Genomic DNA, 16723 nt, shown 5'->3' with positions numbered 1-16723 from the left:
TATGGATAAGCTTGCAAATGCTTACGTGAAGGAAATTGTAAGACTTCACGGTGTCCCTCTTACGATTGTATCAGATCGTGATAGTCGTTTCACATCGACGTTTTGGAGGAGTCTACAAGAGGAGTTGGGTACAAAGTTATGTTTGAGTACTGCTTACCATGCGCAAACCGATGGTCAGAGCGAAAGAACGATTCAGACGTTGGAAGATATGCTGAGAGCATGTACCCTCGAATTCCAAGGGAATTGGGACGAGCACTTACCTCTGGTAGAATTCTCCTACAACAATAGTTTTCACTCGAGCATCAAGATGGCACCTTATCAAGCCTTGTATGGACAGAAGTGTCGTACGCCGTCTTGTTGGCTTGAAGCCGGAGAGAAGCAGTTTATGGGCCCCGAGATAGTCCATGAGACTGCTGAGAAGTTGAAGGTGATTTGGGAAAGGATGCTAGCAGCCCAGGATCGTCAGAAGAGCTATGCTGACAAGAAAAGACAACCAATAACTTTTGAAGTTGGGGATTCCGTTTTGCTTAAAGTCTCACCGTGGAAGGCACTTATATGATTTGGGAAACGAGGAAAGTTGAGTCCAAGGTTTATTGGACCGTTCAAAGTTCTTCAGAAGATTGGGAACCAAGCTTACAAGCTGGAATTGCCCGAAGAACTCAATGGTATTTATAACACCTTCCATGTGTGTTATTTGAGGAAATTCACGGGAGATGTTCCCGACATAATTCCAATTTCAGAGTTAAGGATGGATGAAAATAAAAGGCTGATCGAAGAGCCCGAGGCAATTGTTGACCGTAAGACTAAGAAGTTACGACGCAAGATGGTCGACTTAGTGCTAGTCCGATGGAAACATTCGAATGGGCCGAATCTCACTTGGGAAACAGAGGATGACATGATGAGTCGCTATCCACATCTGTTTGCCGATGCATGATTCCGGGAATGAATCATCCTAGGGGAGAAAAAATTGTAACGCCCGGGTTTCAGGGCTAAGCATTTTTGTCAATGTAATAGTCTAGGTCAACTCTTGTAACTCTTTTTGAAGTAATAAAGATGAAATATTTGAGTATTATGTGAATTATGTGTGTTTATGTGTTTATTATTTAATTATAAATGTATAATTAATAAAGAATAAAAATATGCGTCAAAATTAAAGTGTGAGATAATCCCGATATCTCTACATAAAGTTGTAGAATATGTCTCGAGGTTTCCTTACATATAAAGAATGCCGAAATCCGAGTTATAACGAAGAAGTTATGACCCGTCGAAGTTTCGCGACAGAACCGACACGATACCGGGAAGCGTGAATAGTGAATTTACGATAGAGCGAGATTTAGCCTTAGCGATCTAAACGAAAGTCGTAGAATATGTTACACTAAGAGCATCGATAAAAAGAACGCCCAAATCTGACTTCGTATGAAGAAGTTATGATTTTTTGAAGTTTTGGAATAGCAGTGTACAGCCCGAAATTCGAATATTAGATCGAGCGGTTTTTAGCCGACACGACCTAAACGAGAATCGAAGATCTCGTTGAGAGCAGCGTAACGAGAAAAAGATGGGTGAAAACGGATGTCGGATGAAGAAGTTATGAGGATTTAACGGACCAATCGTGTCCCGGCCCGTTAATAATACAAAATTTAAAATCGAGCCAAAAATAGCCGACGATGTCTAAACGAAAGTTGTAGAGTACGTTCCCACCTTCGTGTGGATAAAAAGAACGTCAAAAACGGAGTTCGTATGAGATAGTTACAAATTTTTAAATTTGAATTATGAAAATGCGAAAACTGGTGCGAGACTGGTGACGTGGCGCGTTGTGGGCCGTCCGATGAAGGTCTCAGATCTCGCTTCGGATCATGCCACGAAGCCTCGACCTACGCCCCGCGTACGAGATCCGAAATGCCCCGCGTAACCTCGGTCTTATCCGGTCCGAAGTGGCTAACAGCTGGAGTCGATCAGGCGCTCTTATCCGATAACTATGCCCCGCGTAGGTCCGAGGTACGCCCAGCGTACCGAGGCCTCGCAGGGCTATAAAAGGAGGCCGATGGTTCTTCATTTTTCACACCTTTTTCACTTCTCTCTCTAACTTCTTTCTCTCTCTAAGTGCTATAAACCCCCCCCCCCCTAAGCCCTAGTTAAGCCCCTTAGCACCCTAGGGAAGCCCCGAGGCTCCTGGAGTCCCGAGAAAAAGGAGCTTTTCGGTTTCGAAACGCTGCTCCAATTAAGTCCTGGTTTTCGATAAAATTCGCTGTAAGTGTGCTATGCTTACGTAATTTTTTATATAGCTTTCAAATAATTATAGGATTGTTATTAGGTCCTTAAAATAATTATTTGGGCTATTATTATGAGTTACATCGAGTATTATTAACGCTTAATAATACTCGGACTAATTAATTTGTTGCGGTTATCGTTAAACTAAACCCTAGTGGTATCGATACTAGGTTTTATCGAAGGAATATCGTTTTGAGAGTATCAAAGCGCTGTCCAAGTGCTGAGTCACCACCTAATCAGGTGAGTGCATAGTTAATGAAAAATTCTTGATTATCTAATATTTTAACCAAATTAATGAAAAATTCACTATATTTTTAAACATAAAATATAAGATAGTCGGGTAAATTAGATAATAAGGACTTTTCTTTATAAGAATAAAAATTTGAACTTTTCCATATATTATGACAAAAAAAATGATGGTGTTAAAGTTTTAGAAATTAATATTTAAGGTTTAACACTTTTTTTCTTTTTGACTTATAGGTTTAATGGGTGAAGCCAAAAATTGGCTTAATGTACTAAGACCCTACTCCTCTCATCATTATATATATATACTAATAACTCAATAACATGTATAAATATGTAAAGATACATATTTATATCTAAAATCATATTTTATACGTTTTATATGTAATCAATAAATTTAACATTGATGTAAATTACATATTTATATGTTTTATATTATCTAAATATGTAAAAATTTACATGTTTATATTTTAAAACATACCTCAATCATTATAAAACTTCTAAGTATTTTGAATTTTATCTATACTTTAACTTATACTCGACCAATATGATTTTAGAGTGATGATCATAGATAGATCTACTTGCTTAAATAATGATCTTAATGTGTCTACAATTGATCTTGCACTATATTCTTACTTGTTTTGACCCAGTTAGGTTGAGGGGAGTGATGTCGAACATGTCAGGCTCCACCTCAGCTCTAACTTTGAAGGGAAGAAGTTTTGATGTGTTAGGGGAGAGAGATAGATAGATAGATAGAGAGAGAGAGAGAGAGAGGAGTGGTGGGAGAAGATAGATGTATGAGATACTTAGTAAGATGTTGCTAAGTTGGGGTCCAAACCATGACATTCCAAGCCCAAAAATGGGTGTTTTGCTAAGCCACATCGTTTTTGCGGAGATGTTTGTCAAACCTACTCCCCTTAACCTTAAATACGGAAGATAATCGACTTTGACCAAAAAGTGTAGTGTCCACCATACAAAATTTAGAATGTCCATGCAAATATTTCAAAAACATTTACAATGTAAGAAATCCATATATAAAAATTATCAATAATTCAAAAATAAGTATCATTGTTTTTGTAAACCATTTATTAGAGATGGAAACAGGGTCGGGAAATACAAGGACCCCAATCCAATCCCCATCTCCAAATCCTCATTCTAGTCCTCTTTGTAACACTCGATTCAAGGCATTTTACATTTTGACCATTGGAATGAAAATTGCTTGCAACTTTTGTCATAAATGGCATTTAATTAAACATGGGGGTTGTGTGTGTACGCTGGGCGTACGTCTAGTACGATGGGTGTACGTGGTTAAGGGTCCAACCCTAATTTTTAGGGTTTGGACCCTTTTTAAACAACCTTATTCCCCAAGGTTCTCTCATTACCAGCCTCTATTGCCCCTTTAAGCCTCATTTTGAAACCTAACCCATTTTAGAGAGATTTGATCCTTATGTGTGTTTTGGTGGGTGTTTGGTGAATCTGGAAGAAAAAGAAGCTTTATGAAGGAGCATTGATCAAGTTGGAGTTTGTAGATCTAAAGTTTACTCACCTTCTGCAGCTTCATAGAGGTATGAAGTCTTGAACTTGGTTATTGTATGCTTATATCTAGATCTAGTGGAGTTTTGGACATATTTTGGTCCCATGAATGAGTTCTAGTGAGTAAATGTCACTCCAAAAGTTTTGAGTTGCTCTTATTGATTCTTTTGAGGTCCTTAGTCCAGAAAGTTTTCATTTTGATGGTTGTAGATCAACCATGCATGGGTTAATGCTCATTAGGTGAAAGTAGAATGCCAAATCTAGGGTTTGAGTCTCTTTGAGCCATGCAAAGGCATCAAGTTGGTAACTTCACCATTTAAGACATTCCCCAAGGTATGGATCTGCAAAACCGATGTTTGGAATTAAAGCATTAAGTGCTTATTGAGGTTTTGGCAAGCAGGGGTGTACGACAGGCGTAGTTGTAACGCCCGGGTTTTAGGGCTAAGCATTTTTGTCAATGTAATAGTCTAGGTCAACTCTTGTAACTCTTTTTGAAGTAATAAAGATGAAATATTTTAGTATTATGTGAATTATGTGTGTTTATGTGTTTATTATTTAATTATAAATGTATAATTAATAAAGAATAAAAATAAGCGTCAAAATTAAAGTGTGAGATAATCCCAATATCTCTACATAAAGTTGTAGAATATTTCTCGAGGTTTCCGTACATATAAAGAATGCCGAAATCCGAGTTATAACGAAGAAGTTATGACCCGTCGAAGTTTCGCGACAGAACCGACACGATACCGGGAAGCGTGAATAGTGAATTTACGATAGAACGAGATTTAGCCTTAGCGATCTAAACGAAAGTCGTAGAATATGTTACACTAAGTGCATCGATAAAAAGAACGCCCAAATCTGACTTCGTATGAAGAAGTTATGATTTTTTGAAGTTTCGGAATAGCAGTGTACAGCCCGGAATTCGAATATTAGATCGAGCGGTTTTAGCTGACACGACCTAAACGAGAATCGAAGATCTCGTTGAGAGCAGCATAACGAGAAAAAGATGAGCGAAAACGGATGTCGGATGAAGAAGTTATGAGGATTTAACGGACCAATCGTGTCCCGGCCCGTTAATAATATAAAATTTAAAATCGAGCAAAAATTAGCCGACGAAGTCTAAACGAAAGTTGTAGAGTACATTCCCACCTTCGCTTGGATATAAAGAACATCAAAAACGGAGTTCGTATGAGAAAGTTATGAATTTTAAAAGTTAAAGTATGAAAATGCGAAAACTGGTGCGAGACTGGAGACGTGGCGCGTTGTGGGCCGTCCGATGAAGGTCTCAGATCTCGCTTCGAATCATGCCACGAAGCCTCGCCCTACGCCCCGCGTACGAGATCCGGAACGCCCCGCGTAACCTCGGTCTTATCCGGTCCGAAGTGGCTAACAACTGGAGTCGATCAAGCGCTCTTATCCGATAACTACGCCCCGCGTAGGTCTGAGGTACGCCCAGCGTACCGAGGCCTCGCAGGGCTATAAAAGGAGGCCGATGGTTCTTCATTTTTCACACCTTTTTCACTTCTCTCTCTAAGTGCTATAAACCCCCTAAGCCCTAGTTAAGCCCCTTAGCACCCTAGGGAAGCCCCGAGGCTCCCGGAGTCCCGAGAAAAAGGAGTTTTTCGGTTTCGGAACGCTGCTCCAATTAAGTCCCGGTTTTCGATAAAATTCGCTGTAAGTGTGCTATGCTTACGCAATTTTTTATATAGCTTTCAAATAATTATAGGAATGTTATTAAGTCCTTAAAATAATTATTTGGGCTATTATTATGAGTTATATCGAGTATTATTAACGCTTAATAATACTCGGACTAATTAATTTGTCGCGGTTATCGTTAAACTAAGCCCTAGTGGTATCAATACTAGGTTTTATCGAAGGAATATCGTTTTGAGAGTATCGAAGCGCTGTCCGAGTGCTGAGTCACCACCTAATCAGGTGAGTGCATAGTTACTTTCAGCTTACACATAGATATGAAGTATTTTATATAAATTACGTGCTATGTGTGCATATTATTTGAATACTTGCTATCTATGCCGGATGAACATTGTTATACATGTTTTCAATGATTTAAACTGTATATGTATTTTATATCTACGAAAATGTTGGGGTAAAACATGGGTAGATGTAATAGGTGATGTGTGATAAAATGATGAGAGGCCTCGATGTTGATGTTGTTGATTCTGTCATCTAGCGGAGTATGGATGACGACCACGGACTCTTCTAGACAGTCCAGTGGAACACTAGCAGGCTCGCAACCTGTAGGTGTTTGTGAACGATGTGTTCACTGGTGTACTCCATCCCCCACATGGTTGCCTTTAGGACATTTATTGCTGAGGAATCCCCTTAGCAGTAGTGTCCGTCCCAATAATGATCCTTAGGCTAGGTCCCTTATGATAGGTGTTTAGGGATGTAAAGTGAGGATAACAGGAACGGGTAATCGGATTATTGTTGATTAATGAAATTAATAAACTTATTTATTGTGGGTTGAAAACCCTATGTGCTCACCAGGCTCCCAAGCCTAACCCACTCAGTTTCTTGTATTACAGGTAGTGGCGCATGAGCATAGGTGTGATGTTTCGGACGAGGGATTATGGATATAGGCCTATAGATATGAAATAATGTAGTAAGGCTTATATTGTACTGTTTATGCTTTTGATCTGTACGAACATGACATCCCAAGTCTTTTAATGAAATACATTTCTATGGAAATGCTTTTGATAAATCTTTATCATATTTTTGTTTTGGGACAAATTCCACAACACTTTCATTTAAAATGTAACTCTGATTTTTAAACAAAGCATAAACAAACCGGTCTTTTCTGGCCGTGATTTTGGGGATGTCACAGTAGTCTATCATATGATGAGCGTACGCAGTTGAGGTCCCATAAGACTTTGGTTGCAGAGTTGTACCCAGGGCATACCTAGTTAGTACGCTAAGTGTACTCATCAGGGCCGGTTTTGGGCTTTTGGTTGTAGGCCACTTTTGGACTTTACGTTTTGGGATCTTGTTGGGTTAAAAGTTTTATTGAGTCGGGCCATTGTTATGACTTAGGCCTTTATGGATTTGGGTAATTTTTGGGCTTCATGTGTTTTTGGGTTTGGGCCATGGTTAATTGGGCCAATTAAGGGGAAAAGTAAATGGTCTTTTACCCTAGGAGTCGGGATTAGTAAATTAAAGTCCCGATTATGTTGTATGACCTAATTGTTGGTTAAGGTTGTAATTTGATTGGTTAGCACCGAGGATTCTCTGGTTCAGATGACCGAGCATCTATTTGCTTAGCAGCGGATGGAGGTGAGTTTGCTCACTATACTGTAGGACACTAACGACTTGTAACATCCCAAAAATTGAGGCAAAAAATTTCGTTTTTAATTAAGTGGTTTATAAATCAGTTTATCGAAACATTGCCAAGATCATGTCAATACATAAAATCATGATATCATGTCTGAAAACCAAATCATCCAAAGTAATGAAATATCATAGTACAATCCCAGAAAACTTTAAGCGGAAATCATGTGTGTATGTGTGATGTGTTGCTACACTGCCGGCTCCTTCCTCTTGGACGAAGAGGTACCTGAAACCAAAACTGAAACTATAAGCACAAAGCTTAGTGAGTTCCCTCATCATACCACATAGCAAACATACTGCCGGGCAATTCTGGGGCGCCCGTTCCACCCATGTCAAGCCATTATGGGGTGTTGACCTACCCATGTCAAGCCATTATGGGGTGCTGACCTACCCATGTCAAGTTATTCTGGGGTGCTGACCTACCCATGTCAAGCTACTATGGGGTGCTGACCTACCCATGTCAAGCTATTCTGGGGTGCTGACCTACCCATGTGTCAAGCTATTCTGGGGTGTTGACCTACCCTCTGGTCTATCTCAACCGAACATGGGGACTATTTCACCCCTACTAATAACACATAATATCATATCATAATCATGTTGTCAGACATATCTGAGGTGTCCGACTTACCCATTGGTCCTAGCGACCGGATCGGGGACTAGTCCCCTACTACTGATACTCTCCCACATAACATAGTAACTAGCAAACTAGAATACTCACATATCTAGCAATCTAGCATACTCACATATCCAACAATAACAGACCAAACAATTATCACAAAGACAATCATCCCAACTATCAATTACTAGTGGGTCGGTCTTGGTGCCTTAGACCCACTACTACTGGAAGGTAACTCACCTCGATGTCGTGTAGTGTCTGAACTATCCTTGGCGTGGAGGTCGGCTCTCCTCGACTCCTCAATGCCTACAAGACAACCTTCAAGTCATCAAACCGAACATACAATCCTAACCCGGGTCAATACCAAAACCAGGCAAAGTCAACATTGGTCAAAGTCAACACCTAATTGACCTGACTCGCCGAGTTGGTCTACCAACTCGTCGAGTCCATACTCCACTAACCCGATCCAACAGAAATAACTCGACGGGTTCTCCTTCATTCAAACCATCGGGACCATCTTTATTCGACTCGCCGAGTTCGTTCATGACCTCGGCGAGTTCATCTTCATCGATAAGAAGATGTTCAGTCTATGACTCGCCGAGCTCCTCTCGAACTCGTCAAGTCCATCTTCATAAGTTGGGAGATTGCCTTGGACTCGCCGAGTCTGTTTTAGCACTCGTCGAGTACCATGATTTCTAGGTCCAAGGCGAACCCCTAGCAGGCTGAGCATTCCTTCCAATCAACCAAAAGCATTTCCAGAAGACGTTTTTGGGGAAAAAGCATCTCGACTCGCCAAGTCACCCAAATGACTCGCTAAGTCCCTCCTTGTCCATTACTATACAGTCGATTTTAGTGGGACTTAATGCATCCAAATCATAAATCTGACTTCCTAGGGTCCCTTTTATACGAAAAGTCACGAACTTCATGTCCATGCATGGGGTCTTTGGCTCAAAAAGCCATAAAAGATGGCCTCCTAGGTGCATGGGGTATTCAGGGCAACAAAATGGGCACCTTTGTGCCATAAAACCCCCCAACAGACCTGGATCTAAGGCATGCTGTAACAACATAAATTTTTCAAAAGAAAATTTTCATTTAAAATCATATAAAATCCTCATGACACATTTTAATAAAATCTCATTTGTTCAATTCAAAAAACATCACTCCATGTTTTAGTAATTACTAATCCAGGATCCTCATAACTCTTTCTCTGGTGTGTACTATCAACCGGTGCCGTCCCACGATCCTGAGAACTTGAAACACATAACACATAACATGGTAAGCACGAAGCTTAGTGAGTTACCCAAGATACCACATAAAACATATATTAGCCACTCAAGGCTATAACTCTATGGACCCTCTGGTCCTAACTCTATGGAACCTCTAGTCCTAACTCTGTGGACCTTTCGGTCATAACTCTGTATACTTTGGAACACACACACAACATAAATCACATAGAAATAATGCAGTGCATCACATCACATAAATAGCATACAAAATACTCTGTCGCATAACTCTAATTACCACTCTAGGTAAAGTATAGTGAGAAGACTCACCTGGCAAGCAGAAAGCAGCTATCCTTACACTTGAATCTCAAACTCCCCACCGCCTAACACATAGGATGAATATCTCTTATAATAACTCTTTTTCACGACTCAGACAATCGAAGGCGGTTCCTTCTCTTTCTAACTCTCTAAAGTGGGTAAAAGACCATTTTACCCTTCCAAGGCCTCTATTACTTATGTTGACCAAAACCCCAAAGTCAACAGAAGTCAAGCTCAAGTCAACAGTCCACATTTGACCCTACTCGTCGAGTGCACCCATGCGACTTTTCGAGCCCCCTCACATCAACTGAACTCTACCTAGGACTCACTCAGCTCATCGAGTTGACTCCTAACCCGGAGAGCCAACACTGGGTTAAGACTACTCGGTCAAACCCGCTACGACTCGTCGAGTCACCCATGGACTTGGCGAGATGGCTCCCACAAATTTCTCATTCAGCTATTTGAGGTCAGATCTACAACCCAAACTCATAGATCTAACCTCCTATTACCCAACAGTCACACAAAGGTCCAAACTTAAGGCTCATGCATGGTGTATTTTGCTCTATACACCATTTTGACTCCATTGAAGCTCCATAGCTTCAAAGCTCCAAGGTTACTCACTCATGGATGCCTACTTTCTGGATCTTTGGACCTCACAAGGTCTAGATCTACAATTGACTCGAAAAAGGGTTTAGATGCACCCAAACCCCCATCAATATGGATACAAGCCCAACTTTACAACCAAGGAAATCTACTCAAACACAAGGGAGGCAAGTGTTGTACCAGATCCGAAGCTTGAAATGAAGATGAGACTGATTCACCAACTCTCCTCTGAGATCCTTGCAACCCCCTTGATCTTCTTCTCAAAGAAATGACCTCCAAGAAGCCTCTTTCCTCTCTAGCTCATAAATAACTCTAGGGTTTCTCTCAAGGGACGAAGACACTGTTGGGAAGGGGCCAAGGAGGCTATAAGTGCCTTTAAATAGGTCCCAAACCCCGGAGATTAGGGTTTCTCTGCCCAACACCTACTTGGTGAGTCCCTCCTCGAACTCGTCGAGTCCACTCATTAAATCCAAGGGAGAAACCGGAATCAACTCTGCGAGTTGGACCCTTAACTCTTCGAGTCTCTCCTTTGATTACAAGATTAACCTACACCATAATACCTTTGAAAATCCGGATGTTACACATGCACTAACTTACAACACTTAATCCCGAATACAACCTCTCTATGGATTAGAAAGATGTAGGAAAAGGCCCAAAATCAAGATCTATAGACAAAGGTTCAGCTTCATACCTCCAATAAGTTGAAAATGAGCTCCAAACTCTGGATCTTCTTGTTTCCCCTTGGTCTCAAAAGTCCCCTTCTCCTTTCCAAGCTTCAAACATAAAAAGTAGCACCACAAGGCTCAAGAACACAGTAAGAACGACTAGGGTTTCGATATACAACTTTCTGGGAGTGATAGGGATGATGGAGGCTGAGATAAGGTGTTTAAATAGGATACAAACCCTCAATTTTGGGTTTTAATCAAACAGCACCTACTCGCCGAATCAGTCTTCTGACTCGTCGAGTAGGTCACTTAAACTATCCGCGGATCTCGACTCTACACGACAAGTTAGGCCTCCAACTCGTCGAGTCCCAGAGAAAAACACAAGAAATGCTTGAATTAACTGCGTACCAGGAATCGGGCGTTACACGACTGTATGTGCTTGTAGTCTTTGTGACTCCTGTTGTATGTCTATATGCGTATGTACCTGTTAGTTATATGTATGTAGGGTGAAATAAACTCGGTACAACCTTATGATGACATATGAGTTGAAATAAACTCGAGGGTGAAATAGACCCAATATAGCCTTATTTTGACATATGAGTTGAAATAGACTCAGGGGTGAAATAGACCCGGTACAGCCTTGAGCTGACGTATATGTATGGTATGTAGTATTTTGGGGAGCTAACTAAGCTTTGTGCTTACGGTTTTTAGTTTGTGTTTCAGGTACTTCCGGTTCGAAGGGGAAGAGCTCGAGATGATCGCATCGCACACACCATAATTTACCACCTTATTTAACTATGGTGTATTTCTAGATGATTGTTGACATAATTTGATCTCATTTTTTATTTTTATAAACTTGATGGTTGATGGTTTTATTAATACAAAAATGAAATTTTTGGTTATCAATTTTGGGATGGTCATCCTTTCACATCCTCGTCCCCATCGGAGAATATAAATGGATCCCAATCTCCACCCCCAACAGGGACTGGGATCCCTAGCGGGGATCAGAGGTTTCTTTTTCTATTTTAATAGGAAAAAACTTTTATGTAAGAAAAAACTCTAAATTTAAATTTTACCAACATAAGTCTAAAGATTTTACAGAACATAAAAATTTCCAAAGATTGCTTAAAACCTATAAACAATTTTGTACTCAAATTTAAATACATACATGGAAAATCAAAGAATAAAGACGAAACTACAAAAATGGTCCCTGTGGTATGTATTTTTTTTGGGTTTTGGTCCAAACCTCAACTTTTTTGGATTGGAGGTCCTTTTGACCATGTTTGTATGTGGAAAAACTCCCTCCCCAAATTAAAAAGACTAAAATACCCTTAATATATATATATATATATATTTATTTATTTATTTTTCTTCCTTTTTAACTATTTTATAATAAATAAATAAAGAAAATTGATCTCTCTCTCTCCCCCTGCCCCCCTCTCTCCCACCCTCTCTCTCTGTACGTTATCAAAATTCAAAATTACACCTCTTCTGTGTTACAGATCAAGGAAGCAAAAAACACACACATACACCTTATGTTCATCTGATAATAAGGATATACATGAGAGATAAGGGTTCGATGGAGGTGACCCAAGGGTGTTGTTGCAAGGTGGCTTATAGAAAAAGACAATGGTGGTCAGAGATGAAAAAGCAGCAGTGCTTTGAGTCAGTGAAGGCAACAGTGGTCGGAGGTGGATCTCTGCACACACACATACACCATCGTCTAAATCTACAACAGTCAAGAAAAACCCAAATGTCAAGTCCCAACCATTATCCCAACAATGCTTTGGGTGTGATCATCTGCAAACAACACCCATGAAGCTGGATCTTTGTATGTTATTACCAAATCAAAAGTGAAACAAATAGGTTGTGATTCCCACAATTGGGTTTCATCACGCAAGTTTCTTGAGTATGGATTTCATCTCGTCATCAATTGCAAGAATCCAATTCTCCCTTTTACTGGCCTTTTCAAAGCTTAGTAGGCCAGAATAAGAGAATAGAGCAAAATATGCACATTCATCAAAATGAATCGGTCGAGTGTTAGAATAGATACTTCTTAAAGATCTTATCGTTAGTTGTGGTAAATAAGAGTTGGATGATGACATATTGATGTCCTTGGTTGATTGCTAATTTATCGGGGTTGATGGTGAATCATTCATGGGTGTTGATATATGATCATTTTCTTGTTCTAAACTAGGATTCTTCTCAATGATTTCATCATTAACAATTTGAATGGTTCCAATTTCTTTTCTTGTTGAACTGAGATGCTCAATGATGTCATGGTGGGTACAGGCAATGATGTAATGACATGTCAGTGACGGTTTAGAGTTGTGGTGAAGAGATATAATGGGAATGGAGGTGGTTGGCAGTAGATAGTGGTGTACAACAGTGATAACAGATGGAGATGGAGTTGTGTTTTCTTAAGAGTATGTTTATGTGTTTGTATTTTGAAAAGAGATAGAAAGAATAAAAGATGAATAGTGGCAGGCTGGGAGAGAGATAGATAGATAGATTGAGAGAGAGAGAGAGAGAGAGAGAGAGAGAGTACTTGGCTCTTTTTAATATATACTAAACATTACAAAATTATTATAAAAATATTTAAAGTTATTGAATAAAGGTATAATTGTCTCACGTTTCATCTTTCCCATTAAACTGCAAAATTTGTATGATTATTTCTACAAATCTTATTTCTACAAAATTCTTAAATTAATTAACCAACAATAATCTTAAATTCTACAAATCTTATTTCTAAGAATTCAAATAACCAAAAATGCTCCTAACAACCAGAAGCCTAAAATTAATTAACTAACACTTGTATGAGAAAACATAACTCAAAACATTGATTCACATTCATTGAGATTCTAAATCTCCGATTTCTTAGAGAACTAAGATTCTGGTTTTTGAATTATGAAAAGCAAAACTGACTTGATTGAGATTGTCCATTGCTGATAACTGATTGATTTCAGGCTTTACTGATCGGTTGATGTCAGGCTTACAGCGTGAAGATGTGAAGAGGAGGCATGAGCGGTGATCAGTTGATCACTGATTCATTGATCACCTTGACAACGTCTGGAGAATGGTGAAGGAATAAGGATATATCGACGAGGGCAGGGACGAATGACGATGTGCCGATGACAGATGCCGATTGATTTTTGGACTTTGGTTCGGACTATTGGAAAGCACACGTGGCCACAACCCAACTTTTTAATATCTAGGCCATAATAAGCATAAAAAATGGGCTATTTACACTTCTAATATAAAAATCAAGGAGCCGAGCCCTAGATGCGCCCTCCTTGGGTACAAGGATTTTTTTTCCATCCCCACCTTTTATAAACTTTTCATATTTTCTTATCGTCGAAATTATTGTCATAATCAATAGCACTTTTAAAATCTCATAAAGCCTTTAATCAACCGTGTTAAAACATAGATTTATTGCCATGTAGTCTTTCCAAGTTTTCTTAAAAAAACATAACTATATTGCATCGCAAAATAATCTACAGAAAAGTTCTAATGTCCGAAAACATAAAGCAACCAGAAATTTTTATAAATCCTATATTACCATAATTATTTACATTAATTGAGTAATATAATAGTAGTAATTACCATAATATATTTAATCAAATCAATAAAGTAGATTGGACTTGAGGAATGATTGTAGTGGGTCTCGGCCCACGTTTACTTAACAAAGGTTGTCCAAGATTTTGTGGTCTTTAAGTTTAACTGTTAGTCAAGTTTATGGCCCTCCCCATCACCTTTAAGACTTTTAAGAGGACCACTTTTTTGGTATTTAACAAATACTGCTATATTTGCGAAAATCATACCATGAATTCATGATTGGACCTTTTTCTAACATACGACACTAACATTAAGCACTCATGATTAAGATTTATCTTCGCAATTATTGTGTTTAACAGGAGCCATATATGGTCGTAGAAATTGGTGATGTGAAGGCGTAAAGCATACCATTTTTATTCTCATTTTTCTATTTCAATGCACTTTTTAGTTCAGATTTTTGTTCTTTCAACTTTAAACTATCGTTTTTGTTCTTCTTCTTTGATTCCAACTGTATTACTAAATTTCGACTGCATATCCTCTAACTCCTCGGAAATGTCAAGAAAACAAATTATTGTAGCTTTTTAGAGTTAGTCCATCCAATTCCCTTATGCTTCAAAGATAAAATGACCATTTAATATCATTTTATTTATTTAAAAAAACATTACTTTGTTCATATACAAACATCATTATCTTTTCAACTACTTTATCCAATACAATAAAGAAACAAACCATTTGCATTGATTTATAGTATTTGCTTCGAAATCAACCTAGATTTGGAGTTTCCCCACTTATAGGCCATGAACACTACTACACTAGTGATTCCAAACTTAGCGTAATGACCACTATCATCTCATGAAAACTTGACCTAATCATTGGTATGCATCGTTTTCAAAATCAAAAAACATCAATTCAAAGTTCAAACATATGGTTGGATATTTACCTCTAGTTTTCAATCTTGAACCAAAATGATACCCACGAATCACCTTCTTCATTTTCTATCATCATTCTCGAATATTCAAAATCCGTGAACGAATTTTGTTCTATAATGACCACCAAGGCCACAAATATTGGCTAAAATGATGGTTAATCAATTCTCATCTACTTTAGATCTTATTTTCCATCTAAATGACAAAACTGGGCCTCAATTTTGTGTTTTTACATAATTCACCCCAAACTAAACAAACCCATTTGATTTTTCTTTAGACTAAATGAAAGTTTTGAGTAGTACTTATGATAAGGCATAGCAGATTTTTAGGTCTATGAAGAAGTTGTTATTTTGGTGGAAGTGTGGGGTCTCTGGGGTGGATAGGATGGTGGGCGTAAATTAATATAAAACAATTATTTTGGCGTTAAATAAATAATAAGAAATTGAAAAATAAATCAGAAAGAGATCAAATAATTATTTTACATGACATATGAATAAAAAAAAGTTAGGAAATTTTCTCATTATCAAATTTGAAAAAAGTTTTATTTATTTATTGTATCCAAACAAAAACATGTACTTAACACAGCGACCAAAATTGTATTGTAGTCATTTAATTATTTCTTAATTTCTTGATATTATATTAAGAAAACAAATTCGAATCCAAAAAGCTTTTCGAAAAATAAAGCTGAGAGGTCTACCTAAACTTCTGTCGTAATTATAAGTTTATATTACATTAAATGCTAAAGAGACCTCACGTCCACCTAGTACGATTACGTGCCAACCTCTCTGAACACTTTTTTTTTTGTTTTGTGTGTGTATTAGTTATAGTTACTTTCTTGAAAGAATTATTACTGGGCCATTAACTCTGCATCTGTTATAGACCAGAAAAACTATCAAGCATAAACCAACCAATATGTTGGCCATATTCCGTATGGGTCATGTGCATCTGATTTGAATTCGTTTTTGTTTATAGATTAATGACGTTGTTGACTGTTTTGGTTGACTTTGATGAAGGTAGGAAAAAACAAATATATATATATATATATATATATATATATATATATATATATATATATATATATATATATATATATATATATGATGACCAATACAGAAAAATTATAACAAATGAAGAAAATGACAGACATAGAAAGTGCAATGATGAAAAAATCGGGCTTTGCCCCGAACCATTTTTTTTTGTGTGTGTTTTTTATGAAAAAATATAAAGTTTTGACTGCAAGTACCAAAAGTATCAAAATGACTAAAGAATTAAAGGGGTAGGAATTAACAAGTTTTTAGAAAATGGACCAAGGTTGTCAAACCGTTAAAGTTTTGTGGCCAAACTTTAAATATTAAAAGGTTCCTAAAAAATATAGAAATTTTGATTGAAATGACTAAAAATGTCAAAATGGCTAAAGAATAAGAGGCA

The 16723-nt window shown here is 38.0% G+C and overlaps 1 long non-coding RNA gene across 1 annotated transcript in view; it reads right to left on the bottom strand.

Moving 5' to 3' along the window:
• LOC145059159 (uncharacterized) overlaps positions 1 to 15582 on the bottom strand; it is a 28312-nt gene extending 12730 nt beyond the window's left edge. Inside the window, exon 1 of the long non-coding RNA XR_013686662.1 lies at positions 15310 to 15582. This is a non-coding gene — a long non-coding RNA (uncharacterized LOC145059159). The remainder of the gene's footprint in view (positions 1 to 15309) is intronic.
• Between the last annotated feature and the right edge of the window lie 1141 nt (positions 15583 to 16723).

This window comes from Lactuca serriola, chromosome 6 (genome assembly GCF_051521515.1).
Source record: "Lactuca serriola cultivar US96UC23 chromosome 6, Lser_US96UC23_V15, whole genome shotgun sequence".
NCBI lineage: Eukaryota > Viridiplantae > Streptophyta > Magnoliopsida > Asterales > Asteraceae > Lactuca > Lactuca serriola.
Note: the sequence above shows the minus strand (reverse complement) of the source record. Positions and strands in the feature narration are given on the sequence as shown.